This window comes from Ursus arctos, unplaced genomic scaffold (genome assembly GCF_023065955.2).
Source record: "Ursus arctos isolate Adak ecotype North America unplaced genomic scaffold, UrsArc2.0 scaffold_4, whole genome shotgun sequence".
Lineage (NCBI taxonomy): Eukaryota > Metazoa > Chordata > Mammalia > Carnivora > Ursidae > Ursus > Ursus arctos.
In genome coordinates, this window is record NW_026623056.1 from 47,924,659 (window position 1) to 47,947,748 (window position 23,090).

A 23,090-nucleotide genomic window follows, 5' to 3' on the forward strand; every position below is an offset into this window, starting at 1 on the left:
GTTGGGTATGAGCCACGTGTTGGGTAGGCATGTTCCAGATTGCCAACTGTTCCATGTTGTCTCCACGATACCCCTTCACTTCTCTTTGTTATTTGCTGTATTAGTTTCCTATTGCTGCTATAACAAATTACCACAAACTTAGTGGCTTAAAAGAACATAAATTAATATCTCACAGTCCTGGAAGTCAGAAGTTCAAAATGAGTCTCACTGGGTTAAAAGCAAGAAGTCAGTACAGCTGTGATCCTTTCTGAATCTATTTCCTGGACTTTTCTAGAAAGCTTCTAGAGCCTTCTTGCATTCTTTGGTTGGTGGCTCCCTTCCATCTCCAAGGCTAGCAATGGCTTTCTCATGCTGCATCTCTTTGACACTGACTTCTGCCTCCTTTCTCTACATTTTAAGGAGACTTGTTGTTACATAGGGCCCATCCAGGATAATCTCCCTATTTTAATGTCAGCTGATTGGCAACCTTAATTCCATCTTCAACCTTACTTCCTCCTTGCCATGTAACATAACATAGTCACTGGTTCCCAGGATTAGGACACAGGCGTCTTTGGAAGGGGTGGGGGAGGGATGGGGAATGAGCATATTCTGCCTACCACACTAGACTAACCCATTCAGGCTAAATGAATTGTTGATTTCTGTCCTACAGCATCTAAGTCTTATCCCACAATTATAAACACTTAATAATTGCCTCTGAAATGAATTTAATAACAACCCAGACTATAGACTATAGATTCTGCCATCACAAGATTATTCAACATTGAGCAGTAAGTTTGTTCTTTAAAACACTGATCACTCACTTAGCAGTAGCCATATGGCTGGTATGAATTCATCTATATGGTATGTAGAATCAAAATAACTCTTTTCCAATATGATATTATCTTAACAGTGGATCAACATGTTAAACATTGAAGCAATATTTTTTAGAGACCTGCAATAAACTGGCTAACAGTTTGTGTTGTGGTTATTTCCATTTTCTTTTTAACCAGATTGAACTGCTCATTTAGTGATTGCCTCAATCACTCTCACAATAGTAGAGAACATGTCAATGAATCTCTACATACTCAGCTGTACTGGAAACATTACTTTAACCTTTCCAGATGTCCAAGGGAAAAATGGGCCAGAACAATGCTGAGGGCCCTTCAGGTTCTAACATTCTATGATTCTACAGAACCTTGAAGGAGGGTGGATATGAGGAGAGCACTAACTTGGTATTCTTCTTGCTTGAGGGTTTCCTACTCCTGCCTGCCTAAATTGTATTATCAGATCACAGACCTTATTATTCCACACTTTAACTGATTGAGAAACACGATGACCTGATTAGGACCATGTGCTACTCTTCCAGTCAGTGTTGCCTCCCTCTGTAAGCACAGAACAGTAAACTAAAAACAGGAAACAGAAACTAGACTCAGAAGAGGCAGACTCACGGTGTCACTCAGACATGTGACCAATCTGGCCTCACCTCTAACCCCAGCCTACATAAATCGTTTTGGCTCTCAACATCCCCAACCCATCATCTCTTTTCATCAACCTCCCGGTGATATGGGATCAACCCAAACACCCATCTTCTTGGTTCCACTCCCTGGCTGCTGAAACCCTCCAGAAGAAATAACTGAATCCTACAGATTTTTTTCTTTTCTTTTCTTTTTTTTTTTTTTTTAATAAGTTTTCAGTCTCCAGTGTGAGCTGAACCTAAGGTAACCACTGGCCCTGGTTTGCCTAGAACTGAAAGAATTCCTGGGATGTGGAACTTAAAAATTGCAACAGTCCTTAGCCAACTGGGACAACCTGGCTATACCCTTAAGGCGACAACACTTTTCAGGTTCCAACTCAGTTTTCCTTCCCCATTCCACATATTCACACCCCTCCACTGTCCCATATGCCCCTATGCACATGACTCTCCCCCTTCCATTGCAGAAAAGACTAAGACCATCAAGCCACTGCATTTGAATAGAAAATGGCCCAAGTAACAAAGAGGCATTGACAAAGATTCTCTCCTTGACCAAATTCTACTGAGGTTCATCTGAGCTCTTTTTCAACTTGGCCCTAACTTTTGGTCTTATATGTTTATCTCTGCAAGAGGCCAGCTTAGCCAGGATGCCCCATCCTTAGTATGTGATCAGCCTCAATATCTGATCAGATTCCTCATCCTACACCAACCCCCAGGTGATGTCTGATCAGCCTGGCCTGCCTTCAGCAAGAATCCTATTAGGTCAGTTTAGCAAGAGTCTCCTCTTACTCTTGATGTTTCGTCATAGTAATTTTCCATCTGTTGACCCCCACCATGTTCTTTCACTCTAAATTCCCATTTGCTTATGCTGTATTCAGAGTTGAAACCATCTGTCTTCCCAACCCCACTGTGGTGGTCCCTAAACATATCAACGTAATCTCCACTTGAATAAAGTCTTCTCTATCCTCCTCAATAAGTATCATGAATAATTTTGTCTTTAACAACATCAACCAGAAAAGGCCAGTTGTCTGCCTACAATGAGCCTGCACAAGTAAAATTGAGCATAATGAATTCACCACGTCCAGGAACTGGTCTTTAACTTGCAGGGACAGGGCAAGATACATGGTTTTGTTAGCATACTAACGTAGGTCTGACTCTGAGGGGTGAGGTCTCATTAATCAAGTTCTCACGGACTGATATTATACACCACAGTGACAATTTACTCACTTAGGAGAGGCCCAACCATCAGGCTGAAACGCTCGCATCATTATGCCAACACACTCTCTTCCTGTGAACAAGTGACATGAAGAATCAAATTATCATCAGAAGGCCACTTTGTTAATGTTCAATTTAAAAACATAGTTATCAAGCAGAGCAGAGAATCTGATCCATCAGTCTGATTGATGAATACCCTTGAATAAATAGATAAAAGTTAAATGATCAAAAAATGACTGGTGAATATTGACCAGAACAAAAGAACATAGAGAACACTTGAAAAGTAACCTCTGGCAAAGGCAATGTTTCACCTACAGGACCATGCAATGCACAATTCCAGAAGGATTATCATTCACATATTAGTATACAATCCACATGGTCATTCATTATAGCCCTAGTAGCATAGTGAATACACTATTTACCTTGCTTTTTATATTTTCAATATATATTGGAGACTGCCTTATATCAATGCTAAAGAATAATTTCATTCTTTTCAAGGGTTGCATAGCATTCCTTGCTTTATGTAGCTTAGACTGCTTAACAGTTTCTAATTCAGAGGGCCAGGAGACTCTAATCAAATCTCCCCTTGTCTTCTCTGGGATCTAAGCCCATTAGTTAATCCTTCTCTCTCCTATATTTTGTTTCTGCACTCTACTGACACCTTCCCCATAACTTACACACATGTTCAAGTCTCTCCCTTGATCTTTCTTTCTCTCAGTAAAATATATCTCCCTTGCTTTCACAAACAAGAAACTAGAGTGGGGCACCTGGGTGGCACAGCTGGTCAAACGTGCAACTCTTGATTTTGGCTCAGGTTGTGATCTCAAGGTTGTGAGATCAAGTCCTGCATGGGTCTTGCACTGGGTGTGGAACCTGTTTAAGATTCCTTTTCTCCCTTTCCCTCTGCCTCTCTCAATCTCTCTCTCTCTTGCTGTCTAAAAACCAAACAAACAAAAAACACCTAGAAATAATGGTTTTCACCCAAAGATTCCCTTTCTCCACCCATTCACCATTCAACCCATTGCAGTCAGGCTCCTGCCCCCATCATTATAGTGAGATTATAGTAAGGCTAGCCAGATATAATCACCAGTGTCTCACTATTTGCTAAAAACAATGGAATCTTAAAATCCAACTTTTTGACCTCCATATTGAACATGGCCTATTTGGAATTCTCTCCCACATTGGCTTCAATGACATTGCTCAGTCCTGGATCTCCTTAGATCTCGTTTTCCTTTCTCAGTCTCTTGCTAGTTTCTCATTCTCTTCCAGGCAGCTATAAGCCAGGATTCTGACTTTAATCCTCTTCTCAGCTCACTGTACACCCTCTTTAATCAGTCTCAAGCCTTCAACATTCTTGTATGTGTGATTGATCCAATATCCACATCTCTCATCAAGGCCTCTCCGAGTCAGACCTTGCATTCCAATGCTTGCTCGGTACTTGCATCTGGATTCTCACAGTACCTTAAACTCAACACATCTAAACTTCTAATTTTTTTCTCTTGTGCTGCCAAGTCTGTTTTCTCTCTTTCTCCTTTCTCTTTCAGAGACCGGCAATATCCTCAACTGTAGCAAATATATCACTTTTTTTTTAGGATTGGCCCTTATTTTTTCAACCTCCAGAATCTGCTTCAATGTCAAATAGCTTTGCTGGACAGGAACAAAGACAAAGCTACGTTGGCTTTCTCTCATGTAACTGCCAACATGTGGCCCATGAGAAATGTTCGCACATCCTTGCCTGGACAAATTTTGGAAGCTCAAATTACCTTTGTGCCCTCACCATAGCATTTAGCCAGATAGTCACTCGCCTCCTAGATCTCTCAGGTGTAAGTCAAAAACTGGTCCAATGCATCATCCAAACCAATAGCGGCATTGCTGAATCATCTGAGGTGAGGTGAGATGCAGGCACACCCGTTCATTTCTCTGGAGGGCAAGTGGGGAGACTCACAGCAAAGAAAACTTGCACTCCAAAATCCCTCTAATATTCAAATCATGACCCTTTTATACTATTGATGTTATAAAATAATTAAGACAGATGTAACTGGCTTAATAATCTCCTTAAAATTTGACAACTTATCTGATAGCTCCTATGGAATATATTATTTCCTGTGCCTTATTACCTCAGTTAAAATTTCTATTTTATCATCCCATTATATTATCATACCTTTGACTAGAAATTCTACTGTAGTGAATCAACCCTAGAAAAATAACCCAAAATACCAAAAAGCCATGCTTAAAAGGTTTCTACTGCAGCTTTACTAAAATAGTGAAAAACTGAATACTATTCAAATATTCAATAATATTATAATAGCTAGGTAAATTATAGAACCCCCACTCAACAGAACCCACATATCCATTAATAATTTACCATAGGAACATTCTTAGGTTATAATGTTAAGCTAAAATAAAATGTCCACAATTGAATATGCAGAGAGAGAATGTACAGAAAAGTTCTGTACAGAAAAAGTGAAAAATAAAAGTAGGATGCTAATAGTTTTCTTCAGATGATGAGATTTTTCAGTAATTTATTTTTCCTTTTCAACTCAGATTTTCATAATCAGAAAAATCAAACAATGTTTTAAATGTGTACTCATAAAATCCCACTCTGTACAACAAATGGTTTCATCTCTATGGTAGGCTTGAGACTACTTTGCATGAGCCAAAGCACCATACTGGAGTAGACCGAAACTTTTAAACTCAGTCATCTTTCTTCTTTCTCCAAATAACAAAATAAACTGGCCACTAAGTGTTTTAATAGTATGCACAAATAAGCCTAACATCTGGTAATGAGACACCGAGGTTTCATCTCACTATCTAGGAAGGATGTTTGAGGGATAATTGAAAAATATCAAAGTCTGAAAAATTAACTCTCCAATATTTTTTTAATCATATGAGGTTCTCTAAAGGCTGGGAGAACACTAAAATTTTTATTTTTTACTCAATCCATCAGGGAAGAAGCACATCTCTGAAGAATAATATCTTGAAGCTCCAGGAATTAACCTACCCATGTTTTCCACTTTGCAAAATTAGTTTACCTGCCAACTCAATCTGCCAGTATTCTCCCAACTTTTTAAATGTGACTTGTGGTGATTCTGCAAACCAGTCTATTGGGCAGTCTGTCAGGAAATAACTGCTACTGTCAATTACATTTTGTCTTTCCTAATGGAGTTATTGGGGAATATTTCAGGTTTTTAACATTTTTAAATTGACATGTTTATTGATTCTTGCTCTCTTTATGTGCAATATACACAGTGTTGGCGTCCCACGTCAAAATGCTAAACTTTACAGCTTGAAACTCACCACTGTGATAGGTAACTTCCTTAGGTTATTAGCAAATGTCACTAATGCAATTGAATAGCAAGTATTAAAATGAAATGTCTGTCTTTAGACCTTCTTGATAATCCAAAATAGTAATTATATGCATTAGTGATACTTTCTGACAACGAAGCTCTTAATTTTTTTAAATCCAAAGTGGCCTTTTCTACAATTTCTTAGCAAAAATGGAAAGAAGCTGCAATTAGACTATCGAGACCATGTTATCATCATCCATCTTCTTTCAATCTAAAACAGTGGGTGATATAAGAGGGAAAGTTCTAAAGTTCTTTAATTGGAACTAATGCTTATCGACCTCCAGCAACTTTGGCAAAGCTCAAAATAGCAGATAATAGGATGATTAATGCTTTAATCCCCTAACAAAAGGGTTTTGAGCCTGTTACTATTGCTCGTTCCCTTCTCAGAATTTATTTAATTTTGTTTTCCTTGATTCAGAACAGTTGCTTTTAAATGGAAGAATCATGTCTAGCCCAACAATGTGCTTGCTACTTGCAGCAAGAGGAAACAGAGCTCAGGAGTAAGACTGAAAAGACAGGGATTCTGTTAGAACTCGAAAGGTGTTTTCTTCATTTTCACAGTGCTATGATATTTAATATGTATTAAATGTTCCCATTATCTAGTAAAATACATTGAGAATATATGGATCCTTACCTTGAGGACTTTCTCTACTTTGGCAGTACTTATCAGCATCCAAGTGCATTTACTACATGCCTACAATGGGCGAGTAGAGAGGTATAAGATGTCCTTCCTTCACAAAGCGTAGAACTCCACATTGACATGTAGGACTACTTAACATACACCTATGAGAGATTAGGAAAGGTGCACCTCAAACTAGTCCTAGGGTGTGGGGTAGATTACTCATATGATAAGAATTTAAAGAAGGAAAAATTCAGGAGGTCCTTGAATGTTCTCAGAAAGGCTTCCCAGAAAATGTTGAATAGGATCCTCTTGAAAGACAGCTTGAGCTTGGATGAGTGGAAGGTTTGGATGCCAGTTCCTTGTAAGATCCACATCCTATCTCTCTTTTGGCTTTGCTTGGTTCCTACTTGTGAGATTGTAAATTTTTTAGATAAAGGAAACCTTAATAAGGAGAGCAAATACTGGAAAAAATCTTGTGGAACTCAGTCTTCTTTTTTTTTAAGCTATTATTTATTTATTTGAAAGAGAGAGAGAGCATACACACAGGAGGGGGGAAGAAGAGTGGGAGAGAGAAGCAGACTCCCCACCGAGCAGGGAGCCCAATGCGAGGGGAGCGGTGCTCCACACAGGGCTCAATCATAGGACCCTGAGATCATGACCTGCGCTGAAGGCAGACACTTAACAGACTGGGCCACCCAGATGCCCCTGGAACTCATGGTCTTAACCCTATTTCTCCTCTTACATGTTGTAGAATTTGAGAAATTGGCTTGGGACAAAAATAAAAGTTTTTTATGCAACTATTGAATCATTGAACATTGTATCAAAAACTAATGATATACTATATGTTGGGAATTTGAATTTAAATTTAAAAAGTAAAATAAAAACACTCTATCTTCATGAAAAATAAATAAATAATAAATAAATAAATGTAAATTTTGGTGGATGGTCAGTTGGTCAAGGGAGATGTTAAAGAAGAATATCTGTGACCAGTTGATGGGGACAAGTTAGGTTTAAACCTGTTAAGGTTTAAGTCTTAACAAATAGCTTCATAAGTCTCTATACCCTGGTCTCCAACACCATTGTTAAGGCAAGCAACAGCTTGCCCTAGTGTTCCAGTCAGCAGCACGGCCTTTTTTTACGAGACACACAACAGCAAGCTAGCACAGATTTACTAGTAGAGGTTACAAAGATTTTTCAATAGCTTCCCAGCATTTACAGTCTGCAGAGCTGTTGAAAATTCTGAACTAAATACACCATTAAAAACTTAAAATATACATCGCCTTCTTGTACCATCACAGGAAATAATTTGAGTAGGGTCTCGGTTTTTCTTTGTTTTGAAATTTAAAATGGTGTCCTCATGATTTTTGTTCCTCTGACTTAATCCAACATTTTACGTGAAAATAAGTTAAATTCCTCTTTGGAAAAAAATTGCAGTCCTTCTAGTTTATTTTCAATCCATTTGGTCCCCTGCTTTTATGCGGCTTCCCTTCCCAGCTTCAGTCTCTGCTTCCCAAACTGAAACTTGGAATAATCAGTTCTTTTCCAAGCCACTTGACTCTCTCAAAATGTCTCTAAAAAGTTCCCACGTATAGATACATAGATGATAGATGATATAGAGATATCTAAGAACATATATATATATATACACACATATATATATATTCTTCAAAATATATATATATAATGTAATTATATACTACATATATATAGCTCTATTCATGCTTATCTTTGCTCCTCAGAAACTGCTTATGGCATATTCATTTCTTTCTTTTTTGCTAAGCAGTGAAGCAAAAGAAATATGAAGCTCAGAAAAAGCTCTCCAAACTAAGGTTCCTCAAGGTTTAATTTTTTTCATTTTGTTAAAATGAGTATTTTACCATTTCTCCCTAAAATCTAAGATTCTTCTCTAATTTCCATTATAGTGGGTTATAGTTCTCGTACGTTATCTAACTTTCTCCATTGTCAAATAATGCCGGGAGCTTCTCCCTAGACTGACCTGGAATTACCAATATGGGGAAATCAAAGTCATCTTCTGGAGTGCTAAGGGAGCAAGGGAGGATTGTGCCAACATTCACTGAGTAACAAAGGTTACTTCTGCTTCATTATATATCAAACAAATAAAAACTAAAAAGGGATATCAAAACACTGTCATTGAAATTAGACCCTCAATCAACTCTCATGACAATGAATAGTTTAAAAGTATTTTAACTTATTGTTCCTCTTCAGCTCTTCACAGCAACTTTGTGGTAACAATGAGGCTCATGGTAGAAAATCCCCCAAGTTGCACGTTTCCCCTTCAGCCAGATCTGGAGTGGTCAGGATCTTCATTCTCCTGCTGCCACTGCCATACCCTGCTACCTGATGCCGGAGCCAAGGCCACAGATGGCCACAGAAGAGTTGCCCAAGGAGTGCAAATGTCTTTCATTACATGGACAGCCTATGGTGCCATCAGTGGCCAGCTGGACTCAGAGCCCCAGTCTCAAGGCCAAGTTAAGCAAAACTGTGCAAGCATATGGAGACGTGACATTACTGCCTCTCTCTCTCTAGGCCTGACATGGGTATGGGTATGGGGTGCCTATCTGAAATGCCAAATCATGGTACAAATAGTGCAATAAAATTATCTTTTAATTTGATTTTTCTTTTTCGTTGGTAAAGGAATGTTGTGAAGGAGGTATTTCGGATTTGCGGAGGTAAACGCACCAGAATTAGGAGTTTATAGCTGTACACATACTCATGAGGGGTCCCGGTGTAGATCAGGGTGAGAGAAGTTCAGTGGTCTGCCCAAGGTCACACAAGCATCAGAAAACCATAATATATAACAATAATACAATAATAATTAATAAAACCCTCTCCTGTCCGAGGCTTCATTTCTTAACATTTTGAAGTGTTCTCCAGTTCACAAAACATTTCATCAGGAACAGAGTAACATGAATTAATTTCTGTTATTGATAATATGCACAGACCTTTGAAATTATAAGATATTCATTATCATTTAACCACTTTTTACTAAGAACATCTTTGAAAGGAAAACTGGTAACTTCATCCTCGCTCTTTAGACGAGGGAACTAACACACTTAGGCTTCTAAATTGATGAGTAAGAAAGAACTAGCAAGAAGATCCATCTGAAGGAAAAAATAAAATTACTATAAAATAAAAAGAAATCTACATGAATTTGAATGCATTTCAAGAGTTTTCCTGATTTTAAAAGTTCCCCATCTTTGTGAACATCTAAGCCAAGGCCTAGACGATTTCTAAGGGGGAGGAGAGGTGCTGTGTAAATCACAGCGCAGTGTTCGCCAACACGAAATCCTCTTTAATTATACAGAAGGTGAAACACTCTGCCTTTCTCTATTTTTTCATATGAATAAAAATTAAATCCCACTGAATTATTCTTCTCTTCCTCCATTATGTTTGGAGAAGCACACTAATGATGGGAAGCACACTAATTCTTTTCCTCCCAATTTGATCCCGGATTGATGACTAGCCTGCTTCTGAAAGAAAAAAGTTGAAAATACAAATAATATATTCTCGTTGATTACAGCTTTTAAGCTGGTAACACCTAATATGAAAACATTTCTTTCATATTCATTCAAATAATGCTTTTTACATAACGCACCCCAGAATATTATCAAGTTTTTTTTTTTATTGAAGAGCAGGAGAATGTCAATGGTGGGAAGTGAAACAACCTACTGAAAGATCTTCCACTAGAAGAGATAAAATAATCTCTGCTCAGTCAGTTCAATGATAGTATATAAAACATAGTAAACGTGAGGAGGGGAAAAATCCTGCTCTGTCAGGAATGGATGCAATGACCTTAATAGTTCTCTCTTCCTTTTATGAGGTTTCAAGATTCTCTCTCCTTTCCTTGTACCTTGAAAAAAAAAATGACCTTTCTGTTGTCAGTTGTTCTGTAATGTAATTGCTAGTCATTAAAAGTCATTTGGCTCAAAACTAAGACAAGGCAATCAGCCTTGTGGTTTTGTGCAGTTTAGTAAAGAACAGGACTGACAAGCCCATTCCAGGATGGGAGGCGGAGGCGTTCCAGAAATCATTTACAAATGGAACCTGGTATAATCTCTACCCTTTTCTAAGTGTCATTATAAAAGGTCAGCAGCACAAATGCCCCTGAAGTGCTGTGGAGATGAAAAGAATAAGTAGCCCTCTCTGCTGTAACCCCTACTAGAAACCAGCTTACACCCCTGTAAAAGGAACATCCCTAAACCATCACTTTGGGCAAGTTAATCCTGCTCAAAAGTCACCCGTGGCTCCCTATTGCCTGCATAATGACATGCAAGGCTTGGATATAAACACCCACCATGACTTAATCCTACTCTTGTAAATATTTCTTTACACATATCCTCTTTTGTACAGTCACCTGTCCTTGAGCCTTTCCACGCCAGCTCAATGTGTTCCACGTGCCTGAGAGGGTCCCTTCCTGTCCGCTACATTTTCTTCATGACCCAGCTTAAGTCGTAACCCTGCAAAGTCTCCCCGATCACCCCATTTCATAGTCACCTCATTTGTAAATATTTGTCCTTGTCATTCATTGACCAATCAGTAATACGCTGCCCTGTTTATATACCAAGATTATCACTTTAGTATAACTTTATTGGAGGCAAGGACTAGGTCTCAGGCAGTACTTCTCCTGCATTCACCATAGAGCCCAGTACATGGGAATACTAAAACTACATTTGTAGAGGACTTGGAAGTAAACAAAGCCACAGCTCTCAAGGGAGCCAGACTCCTAGCAACATCATCACTGGACCCCACTGTCCCAACCTCACCCTGACAGGCTTCCAAGCCATTGCTCCCCTGTTCTCACCTTTAATTCTTTATCTGCATTTTATAGATGAGGACACTGAGACTCAGGAAAGCTGATTACCCTGTACTTATGGATATATGAGAACCCGAAGGCTAGCCCTGGTCCTCTAACTCCAAATCCAGTGATCCTTCTACTCTACCACACTTCCTCCATAATAAGCACTCAAAACATTTTTGTGGGTTTAGATCTTGGCTAGCAAACTATCACCAGCTCCAGTAATTCAGTGGAGGAGTGAAGATCTGTGTGTGTGTGTGTGTGTGTGTGTGTGTGTGTGTGTGTGTGTTGTGTCATTTAATGAGTACAGTGGATTAAAAAATGTAGCAAAGATATCAAATAAACAAAACAAATGGACAAATAATAGTTATGATACCTAAGAGCTTCCAACTTCTAAGCCTACCACTAACTAGGTCTATGTTCTGGATCGAGTCATCTTTCTAAGCCTGAGTCTATTTATCTGTAAAATGTGGGCTTGAACAAGATAATTTTCAAAGTATCTTCCAGCCCTAACATTCTGTGATTCTGTGTTCAGCTCTGGAAGGTTATGCTGAACCTCACCCAACCCTCTCCAGGCCAGTAGCCAGTAAGCCAGTAGCTCTTCACCCATTGAGCGTCACGCTCATATTCTTCATGCTGCCATACAGGAAATCCATGTCAAAGCCTATCTGGGTGCTCAATTCACACACAAGTGCCCCTTTGAGCTCTGCTCCAAATCTTTACCTGGTTCCCCAACCCAGAATAAAGATGGTATGACTCCAAGCCCCTTGTCCTTGGTCCCTCAGTCCAAAACAAGAGAGTCTATAGGCCTGTGAAAATACTTCAAACCATAATATCTAACCAAGGAAGATATAATTATTATTCACAAGACCAACAGACAGCAACTGAAATTGAAGCTGAGTCGCCAAAGAATCACATTACTTCCTTTAGAATTCATGTAAAGAGAGATCATTTTGTACCTGGGATGCTTTGGATATATCTGGTGTTTAAAGAAGGAGTATGGACTTGTACCATCTTCCATAAATTCTGAGTCCAGACTTTATACGTGAAAACAATATGAAACTCTAAGCGTGGAAACTAGATTCTAGTAAGAATTAACCGTGTGACAGTTAATGTGAGACAGTTCACTTAATCTTTTTGCCTTCAATAATCCCAACTGTGAAATGAGGACAGTGGCTAGGCAAGAGGATTTTAAAGTCATTTACATGTATAAAAATCTATCACCTATTAGTGATGAATTTAAAATAGCCATTTCAAATAAATTTTTTTTAAACCAAGCTGAATTTTGACTTTATAGATACAGGATAGGGGTGTTCAACAGTACATTCACTAAGCTTGATATACAATTTTAATAACTTCACTGCTAAGTATGAGTGTTATTCATCCATTCCCAGCTATTTACCTGAATCTTTACTGTGATTTTAGACAACTGTGATCTCTGTCTGAAAGAAGACAGCAGCCCAAAAAACCCTCAAGAAGCCTTCTTTCCAAGCACTGCTGTGAGGATTAATGAACCAAAGTCCCCTGCTATGAACTTCAATTCTAAGTGATGGCCATAGGAAGGGCTGGAAGAAGCCCAGCAGAAGTCCAAATAATAAATTCTCTTTTTATCTTTTTCACTGAACATTGGATAAAGAGTAATGGACTTCAACTTGCTCTTCCTCATTTTTCCAGCTGTAAAATAGAGGTAAACTTAAAGTCAGGAACCCTTTTCTCATAGGCATGAGCAGAGTAGCTCCATCCCCATCTCTTCCATCATACCCAAATTGGCTGCAGGAGTTTTCTAGTGCTGTATACAAATTAAAACAAGCTCAGCAGCTTGAAACAACATACATATATTATTTCATGGTTTCTGTAGCTTGGGAGTCTCGGCACAGCTTAACTGTGCTTAGGGTTTTACAAGGCTGAAATCAAGGTGCTGGCTGGGCTGCATCCTCATCTGGAAGCTCAACTGGGGAAATATCCACTTCCGAATTCATTCAAGTTGTTGACATGATTCATTTCCTTCGGGCTGTATTACTGAGGGCAGGGCCCTGGCTTTTTGCTAGCTATTGGCTAGAGGTCACCCTCAGGTCCTGAAGGCTGCCTGTGGTACAGGCTTCTTTGATGTGGCCTCTGACTTCATCAAGCCCACAAGGAGAGTCTTCAGCTCCAATCTACTAAGACTGAAGTCATACAATGTAACATAACCATAGGAACGCCATGCTGTCACCTTTGCCATATAAATAACCTAATCCTGAGAGTGACATTCCATCATTTTTGCCATATCCTATTGTTTAGAAGCAAGTCACAGGTCCTGCTGACAATCAGGGGGAGAGTATTATACAAATATGTGAACACCAGGAGGTAAGATTCATTGGGGGTCATGTTAGGGTTGGTTGTCATACTGGCCTCTAACAGAAAAATCAACCATCAGGCCCTATAACTGAAGCCCTCCACTCTTATTAGGGCATTTCTCCCTCACCAACCCCCAACACCTCCCTAAGCACCATTGCTTTCCTAGTTGTTCTGACAGCCCTGAGGCTTGAAGCCAGGCCACACTCACCACAGACCCTGTCCATTCATTTTGCAAATTTTATTTATCTCCTAATATGAGCCAGACCCTATACAAGTGTGATGGGCAGAACAATGCCACACACACACACACACACACACACACACACACACACACACACAGAGATATTCAGATCCTAGTTTCCAGAACCTATGAATATGTTTTACTAAATGGCAAAGGGAAATCTAGGTAGCAGAGGGATTTAAGGCTGTGAGTCAGCTGACCTGGAGATGGAAGGGTTATCCTGAATTATCCAAGTAAGAAAATCACAAGTGTCCTTATAAATGGCATAGAGAAGTAGAAGAGAGTGTCAGACCGGTGCACTGTAGGAAGACTACCCCGGCCGTCACTGGCTTTGAAGATGAAAAAATACCACAAGCCAAAGAACGTGGGCAGCTTCTAGAAGCTGGAAAAGATAGGAATGTGAATTCTTCCCTAGGGCTTCCAAGAAGGAACTCAGTCCTGCCAACGCTTGGATTTTAGTCTAGGTAGCCGCATTCAGACTTCTGACCTCCAGAACTATAATAGATTTGTGTTGTTTTAAACCATTAAGTTTGTGGTAATGGAAAACCAATATTACTAAGATCCGGGGATACAAAGATAAGAGACATGGTCCTTGCCCTCAAGAAGCTCATAGGCAAATGGAGCAGCAGGCACTCGAACAATGTCAGGGCAGAGGACAGAGCTCCAATTTGGCGCCTCAGCACCAGGGACAACTTTGCAGCAGTGCCTACAACCCCCTTCATCCCAAGGCCACTGTCTGGCCTGCTTGTGGCTCTGGGAAAAGAGCTCTCCCTCCTATAATACAGAGGTGGCAGTTTCTGCCTTATATGTTGAAAGGAAAATGAGATAAACACAGACCATCCATGGTGATTCCCACAGGTCCCCACCTCTGGCCACAGTCCCCACCTGTGTCTGCCATGAGCCCTGGGGAGTCTAGACCCCGAGAACGATCCCTGGGAGCCTGCCTGTGGGTTCAGAGGAGCCAGCTCGTGTGCACTTTGCTTTTCACCCCACCTCTTGCCCTTTAGGTTAGTGTGAATGAGCCAGTCAGCCTATTAGTCCCTCTTTTCATAGTCTGGTTTCAGCCCCACTGCACCCAGGATGCTGAGATGCAGGAAGTACAGATGAGATGCTTTGTGTCCCTGTTCTCGTGGCATCATCAGGGCTCCAGGGTCCCAGGTATCTCCCATCTGGAAATATACCCGCCCTGCCCTGGCCAAGCTGAGGAGTTCCTACCCCTTCTCCAAGTTCCCAAAAGATCCAGCCCAGGAGCTTGCAAGATCTGGCCTCAGGGAGGTGGCTGCTTTGTTTGAGGGCAAGACAAACACAGACCACCTATGGTGTTTCCTACAGGTCCCCACCTGTGGCCACAGTGAGTCCCGAAGTGTTCTTAGGCTGGAGCGATCCATGGACACCTGCCTGCAGGCTGGGAGGAACTGGCTCATGAGAACTTTGTCTCTCAGCACACCTCCTGCCTTCATGTTTCTAGCACCTCTGGATTGGTGTGAATCATGGGCAAAGCTGGCCCATCAGTCCCTCTTTCTGTACCCTGGGGTTATTTGAATGGCACCTAGGATGCCAAGAAATGCAGAAGTTTGAGTGAGATGCCTTGGGGCCCTATGCTCAGGGAGAATAAGGGCCCCCCAGGCAAGTTGAATCCCCCAGATGTATCTGGTCAGCTAACTTCCCAGGCTTCCCTTGGCTGATAAGGCCAAGGACTTCCCATGACAACTGACTACAGGGCAACTGGGAACTGGGGTTTAGAGAGGGGTGGACCTGCAAATCCCATTGAATCCTCCAGAAGTATCCAGCAGGAGGCATTTTTTTTAAAAAAGGGGGAAATGACAAGATTTGATGCATCCAATTCAACACACAACTATAAAGTATTTTATTAAGTGCAAAGAGCAAGACACATAAGGAGAATAAAACTGATCCTTACCCTCAGAGATTTTAAACTCCTGCAGACACATACATTTTCATCCCATGATAAGTGCTATGAAAGAACTACATACATAGCCCTTTGGGAATACAGATAAGTAGTAATTAATTATGCTGAGAAAGATGGATGGGAGGGAGTGATATAAAGTTCCCAAAAGAGGGTGACCTGTGAAATGGATCTTGAAGAGTGACTAGGCATATGCCAAGCAGACAAAGAAAGTAAAGCAGAGAGAACGTGGAAATGCATGATAAATAAGAAAACATGGTGTATTTGAGAAATCCAAAGTGGTCCAGAGCAATTAGAACCTGGGATACAAGCAAAGGGAAGGAAGGAGGGGACATCAAAGTGAGACTGGCAAGGTTAGGAAGAGTCAATGAAGAAGCATCTATATGTCATGCCCACAGACACAGACTCAGGACACATAAGGGAGCGTGCCATGAAGGGCATAATCTCACATGTGTATTACAGTTTCTCTGGTCACAGAATGGAGATTGGACTGGAAAGATGAGGAAGGAAGCAGAGGATAGGCCACTGCCATGGACCAGAAAATCAGGACGACTTGGCTCAAGCAGTGGGTGTGGAAATGGAGAGGAAAAAAATAATTTTTGAGAGCTTCATTTGAAATCTGAGCAAAGGAATTTAATGGGGGAGGTAAGGAAAAGGAATTAGAAAGAATCCCTTCCAGGTTTCTTCTTAGGCAACCTTGTGGGAAGTGATGGTATAAACCATGCTTCTCAAGTCAGAACAGAGTGGGCATCAGAATGGCCTGTGGTTCTTGTTAAAACACACACAGGCACACCCCCAGAGTTCCTGGTGCTATCGCACCGGCTGGGACAGGGCTGTAAACTGAGCTGGGGAAGACAGGTGGAGGAGCAGGTTTTAAGAAATGATACTGCAATTAAACTATTTAGTGAGACAAGAATGAGAAGTCTGAATTCCTTAAGGGAAGGAGCTATATAAATTTAAGCTGTATTATCTCTAAAAGAAAACTCTCTGTCAAAGCTAATCCAGCTTGGATTCGTCGGCTTTGTATTATCTGAGAAATTTGTCAGAGAATGATAAGTTATTGACTAGAATCTAGCAACTACTTCAAATTCGGAGCATCCTAATGTCAAATGACGTAAGGCATTACCACCGTGGACACAAATGTAAAAGGAGAGATGCAGCATTATTTTAGCTGCTAAAGCAACGAAAATTTTAGTTAATTCTATATAAATTACCAAAATAATCATCTTGCTGTATTTAAGGGGAGAGGGATAGGAAGAGAGAGAGGCTAGAAAGTGAAATCCTCTGTGGAAATCACCTACAATTTATTTTTAAATCTGAGATTATGGAGACTCCGGACAGTTCACACTTATCCCTCACTGATCACCTTCTTTCCCGTTTCTCTTTGGTTAGATGTCCGTAAGTGTGTGCTGACTCAAGTGTTCACACTCCTCTGTGCAAACATATGGCCCTTGATTTTTTTCCATTTGTTTTGCCGCACAAGCCATAAAGAGATTGTTACTAACTGGAAAGTATGGTTTAAGGTCATAATTTTACAGATCCTGCTGAGAGCTGAAGAAGAGTTTGACAATCCTGAATAACCCAGGCTCATCTGTTGCGTGGACCTGGTTATAAGGACACAGACCTTTATCACCAGCGCATAAAACTCCAGGGGGCGTTTTAGAAAACTCCCAAGTGTTGAGAAGCAGGGCAGCAGACAAAGTCTGAAGATGGACATGCTGTTGTCAGGATTTTGTGGGATCATCTTGGGGATGAAGCTCTTTCTCTGCTGACGGAGCCGCCTCTGAGAAAGACAGGCTTCTGCCGTGGCTCAATCGCCATTACTGATCTCATCCATTCTACTTACTGTTTATTGTGCACATACTGTGTGCCTGGCTCTGGGCTACGGTCACAGAATGCTTTCTACCACCGTTATCACTATCATCAATAATTTGTTAAGTACCCGCCCTGCTTGGCACTAAGCCACGTGTCCTTACACTCAAGGGATGAACAGATTGAAATTTAAGTAAGTGGATCTTTGAAGCACACACCTCATATTAGCATCGCTTTAAAATCGATCCTTTTCACATACAGCAGGTACTCCTCTGACTGGGAGCCCAGCTCCGCTTCCTGGTTCTTACTGAGTAGATGGCAGCCCAGCACACATCCGCGACGCTGCAAACATCTATGTCAAGGAGAAAAGTGACAGGGAGTTTGTCCTTCCACAGTCAGCATGGCTCATGTTTAAAAGATGCAAGTTTGAGGCTCAAAGAAACGTAGTTAATGCCTTTCCTACAGTAAGGTGGCCAGTGAGGGGAGAGCTAGATCCAGACTGCAGATCTCCCAATTCCGGAGTTACCCCTGCAGCTCCTCCAACCTCTTCGTCAGAGGCGCCCTTTGACAAGCACTAACGAGCGCTCTGTCTGCCTGCCTATGAGCCCGCTGCTCTTGTCTGTGCACTGTCCCTAACGAAAATGCAAACACGTGGCCACCAACTACCCACTAGTGTGTACTGAGCTGCTTTTGCAGCCCAAAGAAGGAGTCGGAATCGACGTTTCCATCCACTCCTACCAGGACTGATAGCACAACATCGCCGTTGGCAGAATTGAAGACTAACTTTTTTAGCGATGGAGGAAGACTTTTCAATGCAAAACTGACCCAAAATGTAAATGAAATTTATGCCCTCGCGCCTTATGACTCAAAGTCAAGTCTAAGGGGACAAGCAGCAATAGCATCACTTGGGAGCTTGTTAGAAATGCAGGATCTCAGACACACTTGAGAGCTACTGAATCCGAACAGGCATTTGAATGAAATGTCTAATTGATTCACACGTACACTACCTTTTAGGAAGCATCGCCCTGGACCTCATGAGTCAACAGAACTTCCCAACTGCAGTGTGACAACGGGGCTATAGTTGTGCTGTGTTAACAGCTTCCTCAGCTCTTACCAGAGGGGGCAAGGCCTGGATCACTCAAGGCTGCTGGGCCAGCCCCCTCCAGCCACGTGCAGCGTTGTCCACTGACACTAGTGCGCCATACAAACACAAGCCTGAATTTCTTGTGTGTACTGTGCAAACACACACCAAAAAAGGTGATGTACTTCTCACGTACTCTCTATCTGGAAAGATTAAGTAGCAAGTACTGTTCTGAATTTGAACAAGTGTTTGAAACATGAATTCAATCTTGTAAAGTGCTTTAATGTCATGAAACATGTCATACAAGCATCAACTGGTTCAATATCAACACTAACAAGGCACCCTGGAATTCCAGAAATATCATAGCTGCTCCTTTGTTTTGAAGACTTACTATTTAGTATCCCAGGAGGCAGGAGAATATTTCAACCAACCGCTTTCTGAAAGTGACTTTGGAGTAAGTTTGAGACATCTCTTTTTATGTGATGGGCAATGAACGCCACTACACTGAAGTAGATGACAGCACACGCCAGGGATGAGGGGAAGCCAGGCTTATAAAACAGCCCTTATATTTTCCTATTAAGAAAGAATCCAGATCTTATTTCTTCTCCAGAAAGATTGGATTCTACATGCCTGTTGGAAAGGGAGTATCAGTGTAAATGAAAGCATGCCGAATCCATAACTCGGATTCTTTGTAATGCAAGGTGCTCCAGGATGAACCATCTGACCCACTCAGCCATCCTCAACTCAGCAAAACTCACGTCCTCTAGTTCCACCAACTACAGGCCAATATGGTAGTCATTAGCCACAGGTAGCTATTTACATTTAAATATAAATTAGTTGAAATTTAAATTTAAATGTAAATTCATCTACATTAAGCAGAATGAAAAATTCAGTTTCTAATTTGCATTTACTACATTTCAAGTGTTCAAAAACCACATATGAGAAGTGGCTACCACAGTGGATATACAGATATAAAATATGTCCGTTACCGCAGGAAGGCCCTACTCTAGACTTTCCAAATAAACTGTGCTCCTGCTCAAATTGCTGTACAAAAAGAGACAAAGGGACTTTATCACATTACTATTCTTGACACAACTGTTTTAAGCCCAGTAAAATAAAAACAAAGGCCAACCATACATGTACCCTCGGGAGTCTCCTCCTCTCCCACTCCCCAGCCCCCAGTATTAGGTGCTAGTGAGACTTACCCACCACTGTAGAAAGATCATGTCTAACCACGTTCCACATCCTCTCTTTTCACAGTAAAATTTTGAAGCATGCCACTCCATCGCTATGCCACCCAAAAACTCTACCAAAATGGCCAACATTAAAAGAATTATGTCTGTTAACTCAATCATTCAATTCTCACAAATGTTTCCATTCACGAAGTCATCCATTCTACAGGTAGGTATTGAATGACAACTACAACCCAGGCACTGTGCTAGGCACAGAAGATACCGTGATGGACAAGTCAGCCATGGTGTCTCTCCTCATAGCACTGGTGGGCTAACAGGAAGCAATGAATCACTGACTGTAAGTATGGTGAGTACAACATAGGGGAAGCGACAAACACTCTAACAGGAAGGCCTGACCTAGTCTTCTGGGCTAAGGAAGGCCTCCTGAGATATTGGTGTTTAAGGTGAGGCTTGAAAGATCAGATCTGGTTAGAAAAAAAAAAAGGAGAGGAATAGCATTCCAAACCATGGTAACATGAATTGAAAGAGAGTCAGTGTGACTGACTCACAGAGACTGAGCAGAGAGTAGTGGAGATCAGGGTCGGGCCAAGAGTGTCACCATCTGATTGGCATTTCCAAAGGTCACTCTGGCTGCAGAGAACCGATAAGAAGGGAGCAAAAATGAATTCACAGGGATTATTTCAGAAGTTCTGTATAAGATCATGGGCTAGGATCAAGGTACAGCAAAAGCGGGCAGGGTGCTAAAAATTTGGAGGTAGAGAGAATCAACAGGCCCTAAGATTGAATGGAGGAAGAGAGGGTTTAAAAAATGACCCCCAGATTTCTGGTTTTAGGGACTGGGTGGATGGTAAACTGGCAAACACGGTATAAGGATTGGACTGTGGGAGGCCTGGCACTAAAGTCGAGCTGGAGACTAGTGGTATCTAGGACATCCTGTGAAACCTCTAAAACAGGGTGCTCAGGAGGCAGTAGATAGATCCGTGGGTCACCCCCAGAGGTGTAGATGAGGCTGAAACCACTGGAGTTGGTGACATCACCTCAGGAGAGAACACAGATTAAAAAGAAGAGAAGCAGAAGCCCCCACAGCAACGTACAGCCTGCGGGGCTGTGGCTGCTTTCCAAGAGGGGCAACCCTGCCTTCAAGAGATCTGCCATCAAATAAAGGCTCCGTGCAGAACCACCCGAGATTAAATCCCAGCGATCAAGCATTTGCGGCTCGCAAGAAGCTGTTTTTCCAAGGTTTTCTGCAAGATCTGAAACATTTGAATACTTTCAGAGCTCCGTCCCTGTCTCCCACTTCAGAACAGAAACTTAGTGTTCAGGCTAGACTCCTGGAGCTCCCTTCCGCCGGCTTCTCCCCATTCCTTGAGATGCACTGCCATCTGGTGGCTGTCATCTGGCAGAAGCACTCTTGCCCTTTTCTTTTGTGTTGGTTTGAGATCCACGCATCCGTAGATTGCCTCTTACTCAAACTACTTTTAGCTTCTTTCACAGTATCATTGAACTTGAAGTGTAATTGAACAGGAAGGTCAAGCGGTACTAAGAGCAATGGCTCATTTTTTCACCTCCTTTCTTCAAATATTTTTTATGCAACCATCAGAACACGTAGGCATTGTTAATGGAAACAAGAAATATGGATTGCAGGAGTGCTCATAAATTGTTATAATACCATAGGCATGTTCCTACTAATGATATTAATCACATTTTTAATTGATTTATAGAATTCAATTAATTCATGGTTGCTCCCGCCCACCCCGCCCCCAGCTTTAAACCCAATTCTAGGCAACAAAATGTATTTAGTGGCTGATAGGCCAACATAGTTGTTTTATTCATGGTTTTGGTATCAGTCATAAGGTCTAGGATATAGCTCCAGTTTTAACAGATAGTAGTAAGGTAACTCATAGTATACTTTTCTATTTTTCCCATACTTCTTCTCTTGAGGATAGTATATAAAATAATGGAAAAATTATTTTGCACTTCCAGGGATGGACTAATCATCTGGCACAGTACACTGGTGCCCTGTGTACATAATGCTATGAGATGTAATCATATCCTAATGAAACAGATTTCAATCCGGCTAAATTTCAATCAAAAAGCAGTAAACGAAGATGCAATTATATAAACTGATTGTATCGCCACTCTTTATTGTTATTCAGTGACCATAAAAAAGAGTCTATTTCTTATTTTTACTCAAATTTCCCAGTTATCTATTACATGAGATAATTGCATAGGTACTATGTTTCTGAGAATTTCTAATTGACAAGAGATCAAACACCCCTGTGTCACCCGAATCATACATTCATAAAACATTCAGTTTTTTAAGAGAGATGAAGCTCAAAGTCAAAAATCAAAGCAAAAATTTAACAAATGACAAAATCATGAAACAAAAGGACCAGTATCAAACCATGTGCTTTCTTAATTACTGAGTTCCCTACAGTTCAGATGTTTATTTAAAAAAAATTCTCTATGGAATATGTTTGTTTGTTTGTTTGTTTGTTTATCTGAAGGATGTCTAGAATTTTTATTTCTCTAAGACCTATCAAAGTCATTGAACAAATCACTGGTGACTAGACAAGAAGAGTGCGGGACGGTGTAGCACTAGGAGGTGAGCCGAATAAAACCACTGCTGTCCTTCATTCACTTGAAACCCGATGTAGACAAAGTATAAATCAAATAAGATGGAAGATGGGAAAGTCCTGTGAAAATTATAAATCGTGCAAACCTGAAGAAGGATTGTTCTCATAATAAGGAGAGTTGCATCCCAAACCTCGGGGCAGAGGAGGGCTCATCACAAACAGTCTTGCACAACGTGAGCGAGTTGGTGAGATAAATTAGATGAGGGAATGCATAGCAGAAGTTAAAATTTTAGGGCGGCTGCAAGAGTAAGACCTGGCTTGGAAAGTCCTCACTAATTTTTTGAGGGTTCACTGCAAGGCAGCTGAATAAAGCCCCTTATCCTTGTGGGGTTTTTTTTTTTTTTTCATCGTAATTCTCTGATTTTCTGTCTTAATTCCCAGAATAACTATGGAGCAGCAACCAAACAGAAAACAGA

The 23,090-nt window shown here is 40.9% G+C and overlaps 1 protein-coding gene across 16 annotated transcripts in view; it reads right to left on the reverse strand.

Moving 5' to 3' along the window:
• Positions 1–23,090, reverse strand: part of ZPLD1 (zona pellucida like domain containing 1) — a 336,172-nt gene that overhangs the window by 187,438 nt on the left and 125,644 nt on the right. For 5 of the 16 annotated variants that reach the window (XM_044381697.3, XM_057306573.1, XM_057306574.1 and 2 more), the window contains one exon: positions 2,678–2,738. The exons of the other annotated variants lie outside the window; for them this stretch is intronic. The gene's annotated coding sequence lies outside the window, so the exon portion shown is untranslated. The remainder of the gene's footprint in view (positions 1–2,677; positions 2,739–23,090) is intronic. 16 annotated transcript variants of the gene reach the window in all.